Raw genomic sequence first — 20,563 nt, forward strand, 5'->3', positions numbered from 1 at the left:
TGACAGAAAGGAGGAAATTCCAGTACAGATTAGCTTATTTTTTAACCAAGCCCATCTCCTACTACAAACATTATATATTGCTTCCTTGTTAACTACTGTTCAGACCCAGATGCTCCAGGCTCTGTCAGCGAGTGCTGTAAATTTTGTCTGAGTCAGGGCAATTCTGATTGATCTCCAAGTGTAAAATCGATAAGGGGATGCTGTCATTTTTGTAAAGGATAGGCTAGAAAGGGAAAATAAATTAAGACTCCACTGAATATCTATCTGTAGTGCTCATTAATTCAGTGTGGCCTGCACTTTGTTAATGTTGTGTCCACAGCTTTAATCTTCCAGGTGCTCTCTCCGCAGACATTCAACAACAGCAGTCCTTTCTAATAATATGCATAGTTCATCTGCATTTTGGAGAGCTTCCACAGTAGGATTGCAGCATTTGCCCACTTTACTATCTTGATTCCTGATTACATTTAATCCTATTTATTATTTTCACAGATACATCACTTGAGCATCGATTAATTTTAAAATGAAAAATCTTTGTCTTTCTCACATGTCCTTCATCAAAACTAATACCTCCCGTGTAGTCATTTGTCTTGAGTTGTTATATGAAATAAAGACTACTAAGCTTTTCCTCTTATTCAGGACAGTAAGATTAATTTACTTTTCTCATCTGCTCCTACCACTTTTTTCTGCTGCCTGTTCTTCTTTTGCTGGTAATTTTTCAGTTCGACTTGGTTGTTCACTTGTACGTCTCACTGTCCTTTCCTTCTGTTAGTGTGGAACCTTGGGGGTTGCCAGGTGGGGACACACAGGATCGGATGGAACAATGCTTTTGCATCCTAACCAATAAAATGGGGTGGGATGTAAAACAAGTATTGATCCCAATCCCATCAGTCTCCTGATGGTGGGCTAGATTAAAATTGCCTCCCCACATGACTCTCACCACCTCTCATCCCTGCCTCAGCTATTCGCTTTCTGAATCATCTTACATACTTATTTTGAACATTATTTTTCTCCTTTTCCATTATTGTTTAATTTGCTCTGTGCTTTTCGTGCCTTTCCATATTCTTCGCTGTACTCTTCTTCTGCTGCTGCTTTACCACTAATCACATCAAAGTTTATTTTTCTCTCTCGCGCTATCTGTATAATTATAGATTATCTGATCAGCTCAGGTTTTACTGGGCAATGTTAGCTTCGGAGTCTCTGATCTCATCGCTTAGCCAACCCCTTTGGCTAAACGTGATGATTTTATCTTCTAGGGTTGAACTGCGATTAAACTTTCTCAGTGACCTCACATTTACTAACCCTCTGTGTCTATTTCTATCTTTTTAAAAATCTCCATTTAGCTTCCTTATCTCAGTTGAAAGAATCCTTTGAGAGTAATGACATAATTCCAATGAAGGATACATTTAATCCTCCACATGACATTCAGAACACCTGAGATAAACTGGGATGTGAAGGATGAAGATTCGATGTCAGTGAATTATTAATAATAGTAAAATCAGATCATTTTGCAAAGTAAAATGAAAAGAAATTGCCACCTTACCTTCTCTGAAATAAATGTAAATGAAAACTAAATTGGTAAATGGGCCAATTGTAACATTTAAAAAGTTAGGAATATTTAGAAAAGATTTTAAATTCTCCATGAAAATAAATTGCTTATTGCTTTCAACCAATAATTTAATAATCTTAGGAAGAAGGAAAGAGACTTCACATTGGGAAAAAAATCACACTGCTCACCACGTGGTAAAGCATTGTAAACACAGCAGGATGATTTCCTGAAATAACAATAGAAAATGCTAGAAATGTTCAGCGGTGACAACAGCTTCTGTGGAGAGAGTACTGAATTTGTTTCAGGTCGATGACCTGTTATCAAAACTGAAAAGTTAACTCCTCTCTCTAGAGGTGCTTCTTGGCCTGCCGATTTCTGTTTTTATTTCAGGTTTCCAGCATCCTTAGTATGGTGCTGGGTTAGCACAGTGGGCTAAACAGCTGGCTTGTAATGCAGAAGAAGGCCAGCAACGCGGGTTCAATTCCTGTACCGACCTCCCCGAACAGGCGCCGGAATGTGGCGGCCAGAGGCTTTTCACAGTAACTTCATTGAAGCCTATTTGTGACAATAAGCTATTATTATTATCCTGCTTTTCGATGAGGAACATTTCCTAGCTGGGTAACCCTTGTATCGGTGCCCCTGATCCATGATTTCCTGCCATAACGTTGACAGATGGAACCTCCTGGGAAACGGTTTAAATGACAGAACTCCCACCAGAGAACCGCGGAATTCCAGCCATCTGCGTTCACTTCTTCCAGTTAAATCATAAACGCATTTGATTAGAACACGTTCAGAATCGTTCTAGAGCTACCATGCATAAGGCAGCTTACTGTTTGCAAAACCATTGTCAGATATATTTTGGATGTTTCACAATTGGTAGGAAATCATGGGTCAGTCACAATAAAATGAATGAAGGCACAGATCACATCAAAATCAGAGATTTACAAAACATTTATTTGAACATAATTTGGATATAATCTTACAAATATTCTCCACACAGTTTTCCTTTCCTGGACTGGGTAGCTTGTTATACATGTTTACAGCTCAGCTGTTGCTGACAAATATGCCAGTAATATCTCTTCGTTCTGCTGAATGTTCAGTGTCTGTGAATGTACATGATAAGCATATGTGAGCATGCACTATAAGTGTGTTTGGGCTATGCAATCGAGGCAAAGAAAGCTTGCCATTGGAAAATAAGTCTCAGGTTTTCAAACATTTGTATTAAAATATAGAAACACAAAACACAATTCCATTGAACATTAAATATTTGTATCATCTGGGCAATTTCCTACATTCAGGGTGGTCAAAAGTGCTTCTGGCTGAGATTCAAAACACACTTAGCCTGTGAATCAATACACAAATGTAGTGGAATAATTACATAACTTTTATGTGCTACATACATCAAATTAGTGCTAATTAAACATGTTAATGTCAGTAACAATAGAAGCACATCTGCATCATGCAACACACCTGTATCTTAACATAAACAACACCAACCACATAGAACCACAGTTGTATGAGAAAATTAGGAAGGGATTGCAAAGTAGACCACATGCTTCCAAAGTACAACATAGTTACAGCAATACACCTTCTCTTCTATAACAAAACATGTTTTGTAGTATGTGTTAATAGTGCATGTGTTGGATTGGGGCCATAATGTTGCTTTTGCTATCAGAACAGCTGAACATCTTGTTAGTCCCAATGTTTCTTCTTTGTGTCAAAGAATGGAACATGTTTTCCCCCCACCTTTTGTCATTCAGTTTTAGCATTCTGCAGTCTGGGGCCAGGTGTACCACAGCTACATGTAAATGAAAGCTTTTCATATTCAGCTTCAGCAGTAAGACTTACCTCCAGCTTGAAGAGAATATTTCTAGCTGCACCAGTAGGACACTTTCACTTCATGTCATCTTTGAGCTGTCTGAATGAGGTTGCCAGTTTAATGATGAAGTGTGGCAAATTGTGGCAAGCTTTGTGCAGTAACCTGGCATTTACGAGGAACTGGCTCAAACTCATTTCACTGGAAACCCTCGTCTTGAATAGATAGAGGAGACTCTCACTTGGATTGGATTCAAATCCAAATGATAGAATTAAAAGATGTCAGATTGAGCCATTCTGCCATCCAGTACTTGTACTTAATAAAATCTTCAATATCCCATTTTAGCTGCAAAATCTACTTCTGTTCTTCTTAGGCTGATGGAACAGGGAATTAAGAAATTAAGACCCTCAAGCTAAACAGCTCCAAACAAAGGGGGTTTTGTATCAAGATGTGCGGGATTCTCCGTTGGTTGACAGCAGAATCGGGAAACGCGATTGAGCGGAGATTTGGTATTGACGCCAAAATCGTGGCGGCCGCCGGTTTCATGCCAAACCGCAATTCTCCAGTGCCTCGACAGCGGTGTCAATGCATTCCCGAAGGCACGTACAGTAAACGCCGTTGATCTATCATTAGCAGACCTGACCCGGTATTCTTTGGGGCCACCCGATGCTCCGCCTCCACTTGGGTGAATTCCAGGTGGCGAGGTGCGCTTGTGCCTTTATTAATCGTGAAACAGGCGCCATGGCTGCTGAAGGGTAGGGAGGGGGTACGGAAAGTGTCCAACATCACCATAGTTTTCTGACAGTCATACCATTGGCTGGGGGGCTTCTGCCAGGGCCGGGGGGAGTGGGGGGGGAGGCGGGGTTGGTCAGGAGATGGGCTGTGGGGTCGGGGTGCTCAGGCATGGAACAGCATTGCTGCAGCCTGCAAGGCAAACATGCGGCTGCGCACATCGCTGACTGCCCACTGTGAACTTAGGGCCACAGGTTGTTTGGGTGTCCCCCCCAGGCCACCCGCTAGGTGCCCTCTGGCCCCAGCCGACCCATCAGCGGGTTGAGCGCGCAACCAGCGACATCTTGTTGGCTGGGATCATCAGTGTGTGCGGGGATTGTAATGTGTATATGCGGCTACAGCTCGCCAGCCTCCCGGGTGCCAATCACGGACCCGGTGAATCACGCACCATTTCTCATTGGAATTGATTGTGTTCCACATGGTGCCGATGCAAGCCTCTCCCTGGTCACTGAATTGGTCGAGGCATAGCGCCAGTTTTGCTGTCGGGGAACTCCATGGCTCCTGTCCCAGCATCAACACTTAGGCCGGGAATGTCCGACCCCCCCGCCGGGTCGGAGAATCCCCGGTGGGAGGCGCGAATCCCGCCCCGACGCCAGCTGCCGTACTCTCCGGCGGCATTTATCAGGTGGCGGCGGCCGGATTCCCGCCACGCCGGTTGGGGGCCGTTGACAGTGGCCCCCCCCCCTGGCGATTTCCAGGCCTCAATGGGCCGAGCGGCCGTCCATTTTTGGCCATTCCCGCCGGCATGAATTACTCGCCTCACGCACAGCGGGACCTGGCAGGTGAGTGTGCGGGGGCAGTCCTCGGGGGGACGTGGGGGGATCCGACCCCGGGGGGGAGGGGGGGGGCACGTTGGCAATCGGGGGCCCACCGATCTGCGGGCGGGCTTGTTCCATGGGGGCACTTCTTTCTTCTGCGCCGGGCCCCTGTAGGGCTCTGCCATATTGCCCGGGGGTCGGTGCGGAGAAGAGAACCCCCTGCGCATGCGCGAATATACGCCAGCCGGTCTGCGCATGCACGGAATCATGCGGGCCATTCCGCGCATGCGTGAACCCGCACCGGCCCTTCGGCGCCGGCTGGAGCGGCGCCAACCACTCCGGCGTCCACCTAGCCCCGGAGAAAGGTGCGAATTCCTCACCTTGGGGGGCCGTTGACGCCGGAGTCGTTGCCATCGGTTTCCCGCAGGCGTGGGACTTAGTCCCCAGAAGGGAGAATCCCGGCTTTAGTTTCAGGAACGGAGAATTCCACCGCCTATTCCTGCTACTTTACATAACAGCTGTGCAAAGCCAACATTAAACATGCTGCTCCAAGTGGCGATATGCCTATAGGCTATATCGTTGGAACATATGCAATCTCCAACCAACACATGGTGGTACAGACACGCCATGCGGTCTCTAGACCAAGGTCATATGACCTGTGACTCCGCTATAAAAGGAGACACATCCGGCCATCATCAGAAGAAAATTGAGAGGGTAATAAGACATACATGTGAATGGTCACTGCTAGGTGCAAGTTCCAGAGGAATAATAAGGAGACTCCATGATAACGTGCACTGTATCAGATTGCTATCTTACCACACAAGACTCAATAAAAGATTCTGGTTTGAACAAGTCGCAGTGTTTGGTGGATTCCTTCGTGAAGTACAAAGGACCAAACACAACATGGTACCACGAGTGCTGAATGTTTAAAGATAGCAATGGCTGTTCAAACAACAATTTGAACTTTATGTTTCGGCTGTTGTTCTATAGACCCAGCCTGATGAAAGGCAAATCGCATTGCTGCTAACAGTGGCAGGTGCACAAGCGCTCGAACTGTACACTCGTTTGTGTTTAATAATGAGGAAGATCACAAGAAATTTGATGAAGTGATGAAGCACTTCAATAAGCATTGTTCCTCTAAGAAGAATGAAACGTTTGAGCGCTATATGTTCCGTAAGCGTACCCAGAGACCTGGTGAATAATTTGACAGTTTTGAGGGCTTGAGGCTGAAGGCCCAGTCATGCAACTTCAGTGACCTGCAATCTTCATTAATCCGTGACCAAATTGTCTTTGGTTTACTTGATGATAAGCTTTGGGCGACATTATTGCGGGAGGAAGATTTGGTGCTGGAAAAAGCAGTGATTTGCCAGGCGAGCAAGATAGCTGCACAAAGAATAGGCGCACTCTGCTCAAAATATTTTGGCGCCAACATGGAGTGAGAAGCCAGCACCATTAGTGCTGTGACGCACGTCATGAAGATACGTGGTCTCAGTGCATGTGGCCATTTTAAGCGGTTGACAGGAGCCATCGTTGCCAACTTATGCCAAAAGTATGGCACTCAACATGCCCCGCGGCAATGTCTGGGCTTTGGAAAAGTTTGTTCCAGGTGCAGCCATGTTGGGCAATTTGTAAAACAATGTTTTGTACGTTCCACCATGAACCATGCACGAGCGGTGCATGCAGTAGATGAGATAAATACTGAAGAACAGTTTTTCCTCAATCTCATTGCAGCGAGAAACAAAGATGAAAACAAAGTCGTAAGAAAGAATGAAGATAATAAGAAAACTCTGAAAACCTTTACGTCCATACTCAAATCAAAGGTAATGCTGAATGATGCTTTCATTCGTTGTGACTTTGTCCCTAAAGCGACGGCCAACCTCATGAGTCGACATGCTTTGCAAAATCTAAACATACAGCGGGACTTTGCTGATCAGCCAGGGCTGATGATAGACTTCGGAACAAGAACTCTGGAGACCTATGATGTTTGTGAACTAGTGCTCCCAGTGGCAGGCATGAAGCACGCAATACTCTTTTACATTGTAGACATGGACATGGATTCAGTACTTGGGATAAAATCGTGTGAATCCTTGAATCTAGTTTAGCGGCAAAATATTCTAGAAGATAGCTGGTCACAGTGCAAGGCATTACAGTGTGCACGGTGTATGAGGATTTAGAAGAAATCCTAGTGGAGAACACAAATCAGACAAGGGGACAGAAATGCCGGTGAGCATTCTGCAATTCTGGTTAACAGTCTTGAAGAATGTGCACAGGCTCAATGGCATGATACGAGAACACAATGAACCCGTATTACTGCTACTGCGAGGTGTGAGTGTTAAATGGGCAGAGAATGGAAAGCCGTGGAGCTTCACTCTGGAGTTTACATTCGGGCCTAATGAGTACTTCACGAATGAGGTGATCACTAAAGTGTATCAGTTGGACTTGCGGCCGCTGACATCGTTCTTTGCTGAACCACAAATCATCGGCTGCACTGGCTGCACAATCGACTGGAGGGAGGACAAAAAAGTTACAGTCAGAACAATTCGAACTAAACCAAAGTACAGGTGTCGGAGCACAGAGAAGAATGACAAGAACCATATCCAATGAATCGTTCCTCAATTTCTTCAGTACCACTAAAGTTCCACAGGGTGGAATTTTAAATCAAGCTTTGGTTGCCAAACAAAAGGCTGATTTTGAGCTTGGCACTCGCTTTCGTAAACAAATAATTCCGCATGCAAAGTTATATTTTTCAGGTGAAAAGACTGCCGATGATGCTGAATCCGAGGACGATTACTATGAATATCTATTTGACGTTATCGCAGATAATGCATAAAGTGATGACATGGAAGGTGAGACGGATAATGAACACTATGAGCTGCTTGTACATCTCTTCTCCAGCAGCACAGATGAGGCTCCAGTGGCATAGCTCCGGTGGTCTGCAAGCAATAACGAGGTGGTCACGGGGGACGCCCAGACCGTGCTGGACTCTATGGAGAGTGGGAGTTTGGAGATGGCACACTTAGAAATTGAAGCTGCTGATACAACCGAAGATCAGCTGTTGAATAAACTAGAGACGCAAGACGTCATCCCAATCTTGGAAAAACTGGCCTCGGAGGTATGTGGTGACCCTTTACAAGCGGCTCCGGTAATTTACTCCCAAGCAGTCGACGACACCGATGACGAATGGGAGGACATAAATGAAGATGGAGATTGCTATGGTAGGCAACTCGCCATCTCCAGTGATGAAGAGCAAGTCACCGCTGCTCCAGCACGCCAAGAAGAGGTGAAACCGACAACCCCAGTTCCATCCTTCATGCCGGCACTAGAAACCGAGGTAATCCAGCATGTCGATGAGGCCGCAGAAGTGGGCGTGATTACCCCACCCAGAGATGATGCGATGCCTAAACCTCTGTAAACAACACAACACACAACGACAACCATTGCCACGCTAGAGGCTGCTACAAAGAAAAAAAACAAAACCAAGAGAGACCGTGCCCTAAAAATTAAGAGAATAAAGAGAAGACTGGGGGAACTACCTCATGCAACCAACCAACTGCCAACAAAATCAGTCGCAAGTAGCAAGCAACATCAAGCAAGAAAGTGGATGAGAAAGCGACTAGTAACACAAGAATCGCAGTCTTGGACACAGACCTTTCAAAGGCACAGGGCGAAGCGCAAGAGAAGCAAGATGCCGACAAGTCAACCAGTTTCTGACGAGGTGGGCAAGAATTGCTTCACAGCTCCAGGGTCCCAGGTTCGATTCCGGCTTGTGTCACTGTCTATGCGGAGTCTGCACATCCTCCCCGTGTGTGCGTGGGTTTCCCCCGGGTGCTCTGGTTTCCTCCCACAGTCCAAAGATGTGCAGGTTAGGTGGATTGGCCATGCTAAATTGCCCTTAGTGTCCAGGGTTGCCCTTGGTGTTGGGTGGGGTTACTGGGTTGTGGGGATGGGGTGGAGGTTTTGACCTTAGATGGGGTGCTCTTTCCAAGAGGCGGTGCAGACTCGATGGGCCGAATGGCCTCCTTCTGCACTGTAAATTCTATGATAAACTCGAAACAATGAGGGCTGTACAAAGGAAATGGATGCTTGTCAGGCACAGCATATTTATGGACACTTTAGGAAAACGCGCTCACTTTACCAGCTACATGTAATGAATGTATAACGTTTTTAAAAATAAATTTAGCATACCCAATTCATTTCTTTTTCCAATTAAAGGGCAATTTAGAGTGGCCAATCCACCTAACCTGCACATCTTTGGGTTGTGGGAGCGAAACACACCAAACATGGGGAGAATGTGCAAACTCGACACGGTCAGTGATCCAGAGCCAGGATCAAACCTGGAACCTCGGCACCGTGAGGCAGCAGGGCTAACCCACTGCGCCACCGTGCTGCCCGAATGCATAACGTTTAATGTTACCTGTAAAAAAAAATTATCTTAATGTTTTGTGAGGAAGGGGATGTAGTGATAGGCCTCTGGGCTATCTCATACATGGATAATGTGTGACCTCCAACCAGCAGGTGGCGGTACAGACACATCATGCAGTCTCTAGGCCAAGGTCATGTAACCTGTGATTCCGATCTAAGGGGAGACACATATGGCCATCTTCAGAAGAAGATTGAGAGGGTAATAAGACATACATGTGAATGGTCAGTGCGAGGTGCAAGTTCCAGAGGAGTAATAAGGAGGCTCCATGATAACATGCACTGTGTCAGATTGCTATCTTACCACACAAGATTCAATAAAAGATTCTGGTCTGGACAAGTCACAGTGTTTGGTGGATTCCTTCGTGAATACAAAGAATCAAACACAACACTCTGCATCTTAACACCAGGGTGAAAAACTCTATGGAGAAAATTAAGGGACACTCTGGCATTGTGGTCTATTAGTTTGAGGGTTGAGAGGGTATGCCACCAATGGGAGAACAGGGGGAAGAGGGGAGATGATGCCAGATCTGTAAGAGCACGCACATAAACAGGAGCAGAGGGCCTGTTACACATGCGCCAGATTTAAAAGTCCAAATTACACAAAAAACAGGATGCAATCCGGGATGCGGGACAGTGGACCCAATTACTGGACAATCCCATATAATGAGGGATGGTTGGTCACCTTACTGTACATTTCAGCAGGGGGCCCAAGTTTGTTCAAAGCGAGCATCATTTAAAGCTAATCTGCATTTTTCTGAGAGAATTCTGACTGGAGTAGGTGCAGAAGAGTGTGCACAAAAAGAACACAGAACTATGGCACAATGGGGCAGAAGTTCCCTGATGCTTCTCTAGACATGTTAGTAGAGGACGTGAACAAGAGAAGAGAAGTGCTCAATGCACAGGGCATCAGATGGCCCTCCAGAAAAAACTATACAAAGGCAGAGGGAAGTAGATAGCTATGGTGGTCTATGCTCGGAGTCGCGAACCAAGCACCTGGTTGCAATGTCACCAGACGTTTGAGTACTTCACACAAATGTCAAATAATTCATCTTTAAATAAGCTCACCAACTGCATCGTATAATATAATAAATAATAATCTTTATAGTCACAAGTAGGCTTACAGAATCCTGGGATGAATAAGTCACATCCTAACTCCCCAAAGCCTGTCAAAGGCACAATCAAGAGTATAATGGAATATTCTCCACTTATCTGGATGAGTGCATCTCCAACAATACTCATGAAGGTAGACACCATCCAAGTCAAAACAGCCGCTTGATTGGCACTCCTCCCACAACCATTCACCCCCTCCAATACCAACATACAGTGGCAGCAGTGTGTACCAGCTACAAGGTGCACTGCAGGGATTCCTCAAGGCTCCTTAGACAGCACCTTTCAAACCCATATCCACTATCATCCAGAAAGTCAAGGGTAGCAGACACATGGGAACACCATCATCTGGAGGTTCCCCTCCAAGCCACTATCATGACTTGGAAATATATTGCTATTCCTTTACTATCGCTGGGTAAAAATCCTAGAACTCCCTTCCTAACAGAACTATGAATGTACCTTCACCTCAGGGATTGCACTGGTTCAAGAAGGCAGATCACTGTCACCTTCTCAAGGAAAATTAGGGATGGGCAACAGATGCTGGCCTAAACAACAATGCCCACATCCTGTGAATGAATTAAAAAAAGATGTATCTGCCCATGATAGTATAGGCAGGCATGATCACTGCAGTCTTTGTGGAGATGAAGTCCCATCTTCACACTGAGGACATCTTCTACTTCGTTTTGCACTACCACTGTGCTGACTGAAAAGATACAGTACAGAGCCAGCAGCTCATCAATGAGCCACCATGGGCCATTAGCAGGGGGAGATTTGTATGTAGTCACAATCTGTAACCTCAAAACCTGGTACATCACTCACTTTGCAATTACCATCAAGCTAGGCGACCAGCCCTGTTTATGTGAGGGCTTACCAGGATCAAAATCTAAAATTGAGGTGCCAACCTGACAAAACTACAGGACTACATATCTACTGAAGATGGAATTTGCATGTAATATAATGGATCAGATCAAAGCTCTGAGGTCCCGCATGCTGCAGTCATGAATGGCAGCAGACAATTAAACAACTAGCCGGAGAAGGAAGCTTCACAACATCAACATACACAATGATGAGGGAGCCAAGCATGCCAATGCAAAAGGAAAAGCTCATTCAATTACAACCATTTTCCCCCGGAAATGATGATTGAATGATCCATCCCAGCTTCCTTCTGAAGTTCCTAGATGCCAGTATTCACCCAATTCAATTCACATCATGGACACAATCTAATGGCCATGCTGCACCGAAAAAGCAACACGCTGCGGTGTAGCATGGCCAGTAAAAGCTGGGAGGCCCCGCTCCCAGGATCTACCCAGCTTGCAATGCCTTGCGAAACCCGATGCGATCTTGTGAGACATGCGATGAGTCTCACGTTAATGTGCAGATTCCCAATGTACCTGAGGCTTTCGGATTCACCCCTTTTGCTTCGTCGACCTTGGGTGAGTGCCGTTCAGCACTGGTCCCCCCAAACGGGGACCAGATGGAATGGCACTTGTGGGGGTCACCCAGGGGATTGGAGGCCCCCAGCTGCATGCCCTTTGGGCAGAGTGGTGCTCTGGCACTGTTGATTCCACCTGGCCACCTTGGCAGTGTCAATCTGGTACCCTGGTGGTGCCACCTGGGTGCCAGCCTGGTGATGCCCAGGTAGCATTGCCAGCTGGCATGGGCAATGCCAGGGCATCAAGTTGGCATTTTGTACACACGTCCTATTGGGCTGGGGGTGCTTTGTGTGAGTATTGTGGGGTGAGGGGTAACCCTCCCATAGTGCATTTGGGCTGGGGGAGCTCAGAGATCGCTTTGGTGGCCTCAGAGATCCGGACGCCATTGGGAAATTCCGGCGAGCAGAGCTCCCCACTGGACAAAACAGGGCAGTGTGCGGCCTCGACCACGTGTTCCCCGTTGAGGCCCCTTATACAATGCAACTTGCTTTGAATAGCCATGTGCGTCTCGGCATTGTGGGCGCGAGGAAACCCGTGACTAAACGCACCTGCTAGGCTACACAGAACATCAAACCTAAGTCAAGAAATGGCTGAATGCACTGGCTATTGCTAAACTTTGGGCTTCCATGGAACATGAACCTTCTGCCCTTTCTCAGGATGACACCTTCATTCTCTCTCTACTGTCACCCTAATGCCTTTGCTGTGGCTTGTCACCCAGTCAGCCCAGGCTACAACATGCAGGTTGAGCTGCTGCAGTCACAGCTGGACATTCTTGGAACAGAACTACATGAAGTCATCCTACAGGGGCATCTGCAGTCTCCTCCACTGAAAGTCAGCAAGGTACCACCACCCGCCACTGGACTACCATTGCATAGGAGTACTATTTAGGCAAGGACGCCTGCAAGGCTGTATCTAAAGGAATGCACAATAGTGATGAATTGACATATGCAATCTGGCTTGAGTTAATGCATGGTAGATCTTGATAGCATTTTCTAATTTCAGGTCCTCTTCCCCCAATAACCTCTCACGTACTTTGTCATTGATACGCCGAACACTATCTGGTTGCGGATCCTCGACGAGTTTAGAGTATTAAAATTGCACGCCTGCACCTTCAACCGTAAGTCGGTAACAAACAAATTAACAGATTCTCCTGCTCTTTGGGTACACGTACAAAATATATAACATTCAAATGTGTCATTTTTCTTCGGTAGGTCAAAGTACTGTATTCCTGCATCAAAGCTTTTGCTTTCGTGTTTGCTGTCAAAGGCGAAGATATTGTATATTTCTACTGCTTGAGGATCTGCTATCGTGAGAAGCAACGCAATACGCCTCTCATCAGGCTGTGCCTGCAGGCGAAGGGCTCCAACATAGAGTCTAAATTGCTGCTTGAACACAATTTTCATCTATGTTACCCAAGACTTGAAGCTGGTGGGGTGCCTTCAAACCCTTCATCTCAAATTTCACATTCTTTTGTTGCGTTGAGTTGCAGATGGCCGTAGTTCACCAGATCAGCGGAAGAATCTTCTCTTTATGTTCTTCAGCCTATTTTGCTCCCTCCATTGTTATCTTTTAGTGTTCTGCACTCCTGGTACCATGTTGTGTTCTGTGATATAACCATTGTAATTATGTACACAGAATATATAGTAGTTCAACTCTTCAGATGATTTATTAACAAATACGTGAATAATTATCAAACTATAATACAGACGATGGCTACTAAATTAATTCAATGAATTCTCCTGGAGCTACTCTAAGTGTGACTATCTTCTTATGCAACTTACCCCAACTGGCAGGTGTCTCGAGTCGCATGATGGACCTATAACTCCACCTGTTGGGCGGAGGTTGTACCAATAACTATGTGCACTGATAGACAACTATACATATTGATCTGTAAATGCATATCACCACAGGGGGGTTGGTGTCTACTCACTCATGCTGCCCAGTGTAGGTCGTTGACCTTTTTTCAGCACTGGAGGCCAGTCCACCTGGTCACACTCCCCGAGCTGGCAGCTGCTGCCACCTCACCCCAGGCAGCAATGGCTACCTTGTGGGTGACTCTCCGGGTTGCTCGGGGTAACAGGGCATCCCTCCTGGCATCCACGGCGTCTAGCAGCCTCCCAGGGTCAGCATCCCCAAATCTTGGGGCTGGTCTCCTCGGCGCATTGCTGTGAGCTGACTGGAGTTGGCTGAGCAAGTGCAGCTTAAGTGCTGATCGAACTTGTTAGTGGGGGGCTGGTGAGAGCGGTGCCGGCAGCACGATAGCACAGTGGTTATCTCAGTTGCTTCACAGCTCCAGGGTCCCAGGTTCAATTTCCGGCTTGGGTCACGGTCTGTGCGGAGTCCGCATGTTCTCCCCGTGTCTGCGTGGGTTTCCTCCGGGTGCTCCGGTTTCCTCCCACAGTCCAAAGATGTGCAAGATAGGTGGATTGGCTACGCTAAATTGCCCTTAGTATCCAAAAAAAAAGGTTAGGTGGGGTTACGGGAATAAGGTGTAGGTGTGGGCTTAGGTAGGGTGCTCTTTCCAAGGGCCAGTACAGACTCAATGGGCCAAATGGGTTCCTTCCGCACTGTAAATTCTATGATTCTATGAATGAACTAGCGAGCCTTCGTTTGTAACGAGTAGCCCTTGAGGCATCGTTAAGTGGAATTACGCTGCTAGCCTCGCTGGGCCAAGCGCCAGGAAGCTCGCGGCAATTCCCGCTCGCTACCCAACTTAGACATTTTTCCGGGCAGGATGGTGGCGCAGTGGTTAGTATTGCTGCCTCAAGGTGCTGAGGACCCGGGTCGATCCCTTCCGCGGATCCATGTGGGGTTCACACATTCTCCCCGTGTCTGCGTGGGTCTCACCCCCACAACCCAAAAAGATGTGCAGGGTAGGTGAATTGGCCACGCTAAATTGCCCCTTTATTGGAAAAAAAGAATTGGGTACTTCTAAATTTTAAGAAAAGAAATCTTTCGGGAGAATCATCGGCAGAAAAAAGAAAGGGGACAACTTTCTTCTGCAGTGAGTTATTATGATCTGAAATACGCTGCTGAAACGAGTGGTGGAAGAAAAAGAGATTGCAGGACACTGGGGAAAGAGCTAGGATGTGGAACTCCTTTGGATTTTCAAAGAGGCAGCACAGACATGAGAAACCTTCTCTGCTGTTAGATTCAATGCAGAAAATTACTTCAAGGATTGGAATCAATCTTACACTATCTTACCTTAAGATCGTGATCTTAATGAATGGCGGAGCAGACTCAAAGGACCAAATGGCCTAGTCTTATTCCTTCAGTTCTTTTGTTGATACACTTAACTTTTTTTTTCTGATCAATGTGATTACCCACATTGTATTCATTAGATTGACTAACCTCACTGAGAACTTTTTTTCCCTAATCTCATTGAACTGGTCTATTATTCTATTTGCTTCTCGTTTCCTCTCATTCCTACTGAGGTTTGCCACGGGGTGTGTCAGTAACTCTTTAATACCTCATGCAAGAGGCCACGCTTCATTTAGTAATAATAATAATCTTTATTGTCACAAGTAGGCTTACATTGCAATGAAGTTACTGTGAAAATGCCCTAGTCGTCACATTCCGGTGCCTGTTTGGGTACACAGAGGGAGAATTCAGAATGTCCAATTCACCATACAGCATGGGCGGGATTCTCCCGCAATTGGCGGGATGGCCCGACGCCGGCGCCAAGAACGGTGCAAACCAATCCGTCGTCGGGCCAACCGGAAGTTGCGGCATCCTCCGCACTTCTGCGGGCTAGGCCAGCGCCGCAGGAGTTGGCGCTGCGCCAACTGGCGCCGAAGGGCCGGCGCGAGTTGCCGCATGCGCAGAACTGTCGGCGTGGTTCCGCACATGCGCAGACCGGCCGTCGTGTTCCTGCGCATGCGCAGGGGGGTCCTTCTCCGCGCCGGCCATGGCGAAGCCCTACAGAGGCCGGCGCGGGTGGAAGGAGTGCCACCACGGCACAGGCCCGCCTGTAGATCAGTGGGCTCCGATCGCAGGCGAGGCCACCTTGGGGGCCCCCCCGGGGCCAGATCCCGCCCCCCCCCCGAGGACTCCACTAGACAGCCGACCAGCCAGGTCCCACCATGAGGGACAATGTCCATTTCACGCCGGCGGGACTGGCCAGGAACCGATGGCCGCTCGGCCCATTGGGGACCGAAGAATTGCCAGGGGGGCCGCTGCCAACAGCCCACGACCGGCGTGTGGTAAACCCCGCCCCCGCCCGAAAACCGGCGCCGGAGTATACGGCAGCTGCCGCCGGAGCGGGATTCATGCCGCACGCCCCGGGGATTCTCCGACCCGGCGGGAGGTCGGAGAATCCCGCCCATGTCTTTCGGGACTTGTGGGAGGAAACCAGACACCTGGAGGAAGCCCACGCAGAAACAGGGAGAACGTGCAGACTCCGCACAGACAGTGACCCAAACCAGGAATCGAAACTGGGAGCCTGGCGCTGTGAAGCCACAGTGCTAACCACTGCGCTACACTTTGAATTTACACAACAAATGTCAATGGGCAAATTGATCAAAAGGCCCTCGCAGTCCAATCCTGACTTCATTTATCTACATGTATTTTTCGGTCCGGTCAGGGTGTCTGGGTGAGGGGTTGTGGGGTGTGGGGGGGGGGGTTGAATGGGGGAGAGGGGGTTAGGAGGCAGGGCAGGGGTGGGAGAGGGGTATTGGTGACAGAGAGAGGAGGTCAGCTTTCAGGTGCAGGTTGGGGTCCGTGGTTCTGGAGTCTGCTTTTGGTGCTGTGTAATTCTGCTTCCTGTGTTGTGTGAGTATGCAGTCTATGGCATAGGAGTCTAGGGCGGGGACGGCTTCAGGGCACATGGGGTGGGGTGTGATGAGCGTTCTGGTGCCAGGCCTAAGACCCTGAAAGAGATAGCAGCATAGTGGCAAGCCAGGAGCAGGGGGGACTCAACATATGGAGTAACTGTTTAGGAGGCTTTAGTTTGAAGCATCACAGCAATGAAGAGCTCTGAATCGTGCAGCCTGACTAAGAAGGATGCCTATTACCTTTGACTCTTCCTGAATCAGAAAGCAATTGTGCCCTCTAACATTCTTGAGACTCTTGCTCATGGAACCTGTGGTAGTCACCACTGTTTGTATGTATTACGTATATGAGAAGTAATATGGTAAGGCTCCTGTACTACAGGTACGGGGGTAGATCCCTGCCTGCTGGCTCCGCCCAGTAGGCGGAGTATAAATGTGTGTGCTCACCGAGCTGCAGCCATTTCGGCAGCAACTGCAGGAGGCAACACATCTCTGCTTAATAAAGCCTCGATTACTCTACTCTCGCCTCATCGTAATTGATAGTGCATCAATTTATTAAGCAGAGATTTTACAGTGATGAACCTCCGCATCAAGCCAGATCCCTGCAGCTACACCCTCAAGCAGACAATGCCACGTTAGCCTTCGACCACTGGCTAGCTGGCTTTGAAGCTTACATCGGATCAGCGACATAATAACCCTCAGAAACACAGAAACTCCAGATCCTGTATACATGGTTGAGCTCCAATACTTTTCCCCTTATCCGGGACGCGCCCAATTACACTGGGGCCATGGCGCATCTGAAAGAGAACTACACCCGGCCAATCAACAAACTCTACGCCAGGCACCTCCTGTCCACGCGGCAACAACTCCCCGGTGAGTCATTAGAAGATTTCTGGCGTGCCCTGCACCCCCTGGCGATGAACTGCGATTGCCAGGCAGTTTCGGTCGTTGAACATACCGAACTCCTAATCAGGGACGCTTTTGTTACGGGCATGGGTGTCGGCGTACATCCGGCAGCGCCTCTTATAAAGGGGTACGCTCGACCTCGCGGCGACCAAGCAACCCGCGACCTCACTAACGGTAGCCTCCCATAATGTACAAGCGTACGCCCCGACCGCACGGCACCCCCCTCCTGGACATCATGGACCCCACCAGCGACCGCCCCCAGCCAAACCCAAACCTGTGCCGCGCGGCAGCCAGCCAACCCCGGGGGTCCAAGTGCTCTTTCTGCGGGCAGACAAAGCACCCCCGGCAGCGCTGCCCGGCACGGAGCGCAATCTGCAAGACCTGCAGGAAGAAGGGACATTTCGGTGCAGTGTGCCAGGCCCAGTCGATTGCCGCTGTAACCAGGCCCATTGTTCCTGCACCCCCCACGTGCGACCCATAGGCGCCGCCATTTTCATCCCCGCAACCCATGTGCGGCCCATGGGCGCCGCTACCTTCTTCGCATCAGAACACATGCAGCCCGTGGGCGCCGCCATCTTCCCCCCATCAGACCTCGTGCGGCCCGTGGGCGCCGCCATCTTTAACGCCGCCATCTTTGGCGCCATTTTGGACGGCGCCTCAGGACCCCAGCTTGTCGGGCACCTCATCGAGCCACTCATCGCCCACAACCGCCGCCGACCAGCCCGGGGCCCACCAACACCAGCTGCAGTTCGCCTCCATCACGCTCGACCAGTCCTGGCCACACAACCTCGGAACCGCGACAATGACTGTGAAAGTCGATGGGCACAGGACACCTTACCTTCTCGACTCCGGGAGCACGGAGAGCTTCATCTACCCCAATACGGTAAGGCGCTGCTCCCTCACGGTACACACCATTACCCAACGAATCTCCCTGGCCTCCGGACCCCACTCCATGGAGACCCGGGGGTACTGCGCCGCCACCCTCACCGTCCAGGGCGTAGAGGTCAGCAACTTCCGGCTCTACGTCCTCCCCAACCTCTGCGCTGCCTTGCTCCTCGGCCTGGACTTCCAGTGCAATCTCCAAAGTCTAACTCTGAAATTCGGCGGGACTTTACAACCCCTTACTGTCTGCGGCCTCACGACCCTTAAGGTCGACCCACCTTCCCTGTTTGCAAACCTCACCCCGGATTGCAAACCCGTCGCCACCAGGAGCAGACGGTACAGTGCCCAGGACAGGACCTTCATCAGGTCGGAGGTCCAGCGGCTACTGCGGGAAGGCATCATCGAGGCCAGCAACAGCCCCTGGAGAACCCAAGTGGTAGTTGTAAAGACTGGGGAGAAACACAGGATGGTCATTCACTACAGTCAGACCATCAATCGGTACACGCAGCTCAACGCGTACCCCCTCCCACGCATATCTGATATGGTCAATCAGATTGCACAGTATCGGGTCTTCTCTACAGTGAACCTGAAATCTGCCTACCACCAGCTCCCCATCCGCAAGGCGGACCGCCAATACACTGCGTTTGAAGCAGACGGCCGCCTTTGCCACTTCCTTAGGGTTCCTTTCGGCGTCACTAATGGGGTCTCGGTCTTCCAACGGGAGATGGACCGAATGGTTGACCGGTACGGACTGCAGGCCACCTTCCTGTACCTGGATAACGTCACCATCTGCGGCCACGACCAGCAGGACCACGACGCTAACCTTTCCAAATTTCTCCACACCGCCAAACACCGGAACCTTACGTATATCAAGGAGAAGTGCGTGTTCAGCATCAGCCGCTTAGCCATCCTTAGCCAGCTTTCTTTTCCCGCACCCTCCACGCCTCCGAAATTCGGCACTCCTCCGTCAAAAAGGAGGCCCAAGCCACCGTAGAAGCTGTGCGGCATTGGAGGCATTACCTGGCCGGCAGGAGATTCACTCTCCTCACTGACCAACGGTCGGTTGCCTTCATGTTCAATAACACACAGGGGGGCAAGATCAAAAATGATAAAATCTTGAGGTGGAGGATGGAGCTCTTCACCGACAATTCCGAGATTTTGTATCGCCCCGGTAAGCTCAATGGGCCCCCCGATGCCCTATCCCGAGGTGCATGTGCCAGCGCACAAGTGGACCGACACGATGGTCTCTGTCACCCAGGGGTCACCCGGTTCTTTCACTTCATAAAGGCCCGCAACCTACCCTACTCCATTGCGGACGTCAGGGTGGGCACCAAAGACTGCCAGGTCTGCGCGGAGTGCAAACCGCACTTCTACCTGCCAGACCGAGCGCACCTGGTGAAGGCCTCCCGTCCCTTTGAACGACTCAGCGTGGATTTCGAAGGGCCCCTCCCCTCCACCGACCGCAACACGTACTTCCTTAACGTGGTCGATGAAAACTTCAGATTCCCCTTCGCCATCCCATGCCCCGATATGACGTCAACCACAGTCATCAAGGCCCTCATTAGCATCTTCACCCTGTTCGGTTTCCCCACTTAGGTCCACAGCGACCGGGGATCCTCCTTTATGAGTGATGAGCTGCGTCAATTCCTGCTCAGCAAGGGCATTGCCTCAAGCAGGACGACCAGCTACAACCCCCGGGGAAACGGGCAGGTGGAGCGGGAGAACGGGACGGTCTGGAAGGCCGTCGTGCTGCCCTACGGTCCAAAAATCTTCGAGTCGCCTGCTGGCAGGAGGTACTCCCTGATGCCCTCCACTCCATCCGATCGCTACTTTGCACTGCAACTAATGCAACTGGCAGCTCCAGGACCCGTTCTCCTCCGCAAGCACGTGCAGCTCCACAAGGCGGACCCGTTGGTCGAGAGGGTACAGCTACTCCATGCAAACCCGCAGTACGCCTACGTAGCGTACCCCGACAGCCGCCAAGACACAGTCTCCCTCAGGGCCCTGGCACCAGCTGGTTCTCCCCCCCCCCCCTAACTGCCCCGGCACCACCCATCCTCCCCCCAGCGCACCTCACCACAGCCCCCGCTCCAGGATGATCCGTCCTCCCCTTGGTACCACCCGGGGATGAA

General features: G+C 49.4%; 1 protein-coding gene across 3 annotated transcripts in view; it reads left to right on the forward strand.

Moving 5' to 3' along the window:
• LOC140425199 (uncharacterized) overlaps window positions 1-20,563 on the forward strand; it is a 385,575-nt gene that overhangs the window by 108,311 nt on the left and 256,701 nt on the right. The window contains exons 3-4 of one of the 3 annotated variants that reach the window (XR_011947789.1): window positions 12,877-12,991; window positions 13,086-14,086. The exons of the other annotated variants lie outside the window; for them this stretch is intronic. The gene's annotated coding sequence lies outside the window, so the exon portion shown is untranslated. Of the gene's footprint in view, window positions 1-12,876; window positions 12,992-13,085; window positions 14,087-20,563 lie in introns of those variants that run through there. 3 annotated transcript variants of the gene reach the window in all.

This window comes from Scyliorhinus torazame, chromosome 6 (assembly GCF_047496885.1).
Source record: "Scyliorhinus torazame isolate Kashiwa2021f chromosome 6, sScyTor2.1, whole genome shotgun sequence".
NCBI lineage: Eukaryota > Metazoa > Chordata > Chondrichthyes > Carcharhiniformes > Scyliorhinidae > Scyliorhinus > Scyliorhinus torazame.